Source organism: Rutidosis leptorrhynchoides, chromosome 1 (assembly GCF_046630445.1).
Source record: "Rutidosis leptorrhynchoides isolate AG116_Rl617_1_P2 chromosome 1, CSIRO_AGI_Rlap_v1, whole genome shotgun sequence".
In the NCBI taxonomy this organism is placed as follows: Eukaryota; Viridiplantae; Streptophyta; class Magnoliopsida; order Asterales; family Asteraceae; genus Rutidosis; species Rutidosis leptorrhynchoides.
Genome location: NC_092333.1, coordinates 656290588 through 656294577, shown reverse-complemented (window position 1 = coordinate 656294577; position 3990 = coordinate 656290588).

Sequence of the window (3990 nt, the reverse complement as noted above, 5' to 3'; positions counted from 1 at the left end):
TTATAAGTATTGTTTATCATTCCTAGTGGAAAATTTCTGCTTAGCATTCCTAAGTCTAGACACGTCTTACTGCCTTTATTGCATAGATAGTGTATAGACAGATCCATATCTTAGCGTATCTGTTACTGTAGACTTTATCTGACACGTTTCCTTAAATCCATTCGTAATCTACGGAATCTTCTGTACTATACATAGATATTCTATGTAATTAGAATATCACCCGATATCTGAAAATCTTTTCATATAGAAAAATCCTTTATTCACTCGTACGCAATGGAACTCACCACTAGTTCAAGTCCCTCGAATTCCGATATGGAGTCCCACTCCAGCCCCAGAAGCAGCGTCACCAGAATGAATCAATCAATCCGCCATCCCCAATTCATCTGATGAGTTCGTAGTCGGCTAAATCGATGGAGACGAGAAGAAGGCGATTCTTTCCACCAACCGAATTTACCTCTTGGCGATGAACCTGGAGCATTTACCGACGAATCAGTCCGAAACCCTATTTTCACCCTCATTTCCCGAATATCTCAACACGATTATATTTTATCTAAAATTCTAAACCTTATTCATCCACTCGTTTCGACCGACAATCATCCAGGAATAATAGAAGAAGTTAACGAACTTCGCGATCGAGGAATCAATTTGGAGAATATGGTGCAAAACGTACCAGCTTCAGCAATATCACCGGCACCAACAGTACCATCAACATCAACACCAGTACCACCAACAACCCAAGTTTCAACATCACATGCCTCAACATCTCATTCTGTACCTCGAGCATAATCATCGTTCTACGTATCATTCTATCTACTTTATCTTCGTTCTACATATCGTTCTACATCGATTATTTTCGTTCGACATGGCGATTATGTAATCTCTAATGTTTTAGAGATTACATATTCCTATTCTAACGGTAAATCAAATGAGTTTAATATCATATTAACTCATGAATCCATGATTACATCTGAAGAAAATATATATGCATATATGTTTTCATAAAGATTGTAATTAAAAATTCTTTTGTACAAACTGTTGATGGTGAAAATATTTTAACGGGTAGGTAGTACCCGAGGAATATTTAGATTTCACATTAATAAGTTACATTGTACATTCTTCGAATCTTATTCAACAGTCATTTACTATCCTACTTACATCCACCGATATACGTATCCGTTCACCAAAGAACAACTATTTTCATTCAAATTCAATTTCATATTTGGATTTTGACCTATCAGAATCCAACAAGTGGCATAACGAAGAAAACATTGGACAAAATAAAATTTGTTAGAAACAAACAAATTAACTATGAGAAATTTTGTTAAGAATCCACGCTAACTGTTCCTAGCTAACTGTTCCTAGCTAACTGGTTACATTTAATTTATCGCAATTTAATTATCGTAATTTACATTCTCGCAATTTTATTTATCTTCATTTAATTTCTGTTATTTATTTTACGCACATTAAATAACGGGACACGTATACAAGGTTTCGACATATCATATTGACCCATCTATATATTTATCTTGGAACAACCATAGACACTCTATATGCAAATGACGGAGTTAGCTATACAGGGTTGAGGTTGATTCCAAAATATATGTATAGTTTGAGTTGTGATCAATACTGAGACCAGTACACGGGTCACGATACGTATTAATTAATTTGAATGTTATATATTAAACTATATATGAACTATTGGACTACTAACTTTGGACAATTAAAATGAATTAAAATATCGATTATAACATATGAAACTAAACAATTCTTCAAGTTTGCCACTTGATTTTCATCTTAAACCTCATTTGTATCTTGACGATTACAATCTGCGTTCAAACCTTTCATGATTCTTGAAAACACCTCGATCGAGAGGATGAACCAACCACACTTCATCTACGAAAGAAAATATTTATGCATATAGTTATGCACCTGAAAAACTCTCGGAAACTGAGTAAACATTTCACACGTAGCTGTGCTAATTCCTTTAGTGTTATTATTACCCAAAATAATTTGGTAATCCCTTTCAAAGTAGCAAATTTTGTCACAGCTCCAGCAAGTCAACTTCGACTTTTCATCTAAAACAACCTTATTATAACCTTGATATATATGCGTACTCTTTATTGTTACCGGGGAACCTTTTATATTCCATCATATTGCCATCAACGTTCAATCATCTAAAAACACAATTCTCCTGAAACCACCTCGGTCTGATAGCCGATGACCCAGATCCGTTAACTTTGAAAATGCTGATGAAGCAGCATGTTGTAGATGGTCTTAATGGCCAAAAGTTGATGATAAAGAAGGAAGGGTCAGGAACACTCGATAGACAATTTGGTACTGAAAATCGGATTGAGCACACCATGAAGGAGACCGTGGACAAATCACAAAGACTAAGCCTGTACCTAACGAATCCAGATGATTTAGTATCTGCTAAAATCTTTAAACGAATATCTTGTTCCTATTTATTCTAAATCCTTGCGGAAGGATTTTCTTCATCAACCTTCGATCTTAGAAATTCCAAAATATCGTCAAAAAAAAAAATATATATATATATCTCCGATATTTCTGAAGATATATTCATAAATATTCTTGTCCGAAATTATATATCTTCTCGTGCTATCTATGTTATCTCATAAAAGAAACTATTTCAGTTTCTATCATTCTATAAAATTTGAGTTTAAATTATGGATGATTTTTGGAGAAGTGTAGGGAATTGAAGCATGAGTTAGTATAATATAATGACGCCGGGCCAACGTGGTTATATTACAGTAAGTCATGCTAAATTTCTAAATGTAACGTGATGATGATTCACAGACCTTATCCTCATCATGTGTCATGTTACACGACTCTTTCATTCTACTTAATCTCTAAGTATATCACGGAAATATTTCCTTGATATTCCTGTTCTTCCGTAATTCCAACAGTTTGATAATAAATCGCGCGATTACATTTTCTTCCTGATTAGAAGATTTCTTCAAATTCCTTGAATTCTGAAAATCAACCGTAACTACGTCAGAAGTTAAGGCGAACCTCTAATCACTTCATTTCACTATTTTGTGATAGCTTCATTTGTACGCTTCGAGTAATCGAATCATTTTATCTATAATGATAAAACACTAATTATCAACTCATATTCGCCATGAAAACATTTTTATTGTTAGCCATGACGACCTCACTCAAATTTCGGGACGAAATTTCTTTAACGGGTGGGTACTGTCACGACCCGGAAAATTTCGACTAATTTTAAACTAAACTCTCGATACGATATTGTATTTTCAACACGATAAACAAAGTCTGTTAGGTTGAATCTCAAAATTTCTGAACTAGTTTCTTACAATCATTTAACTTAGGCATTCTGACGATTCACGAACCGTTATTTGTAACTAAAAGTGTATACATATAAATATAACTATATGAATATATATGATAACTTAAAATAATAACATACAATATAATTAAATTATTACTAAAATAAATCTATATATATATATAGAGTATATCAAATATAATTATTTAATAATTATAACAAATATTATTTAGAAAAGTTTAACTCGAACTTATGCGATTTTAAAATAAAAGGTGATCCGAAAATAAGTTTTATAAATTATAGGCTTACTAAAAATATATTTAGGAACTATTTGTTGAATTTTAATTTTTTTTTTATTTTACTTCGGGGTTAGGAGTGAATAATTAATGTAATTTTTATTTAACAGTTAATGACCGAATTTTTATACCATAATGACAAAAAATAAATAACGATACTTAATCTTAAAATTTGGAATTTTTTTTTTCCGAAGACTTTTATCCGCTACTAAATTAATCAACGGGGCACGATATAACACTCCGTCCATTAAGAGTGTCGGTATAAAGATCCAAGAAATGTGGCTGTCAAACTGTTATATACTGTGTGCACGTTTATGTTTATGTTAAAATAAGACTCACTTGTTATATATTTAATATTATTATTACCACACCATCTTCTTGATATGC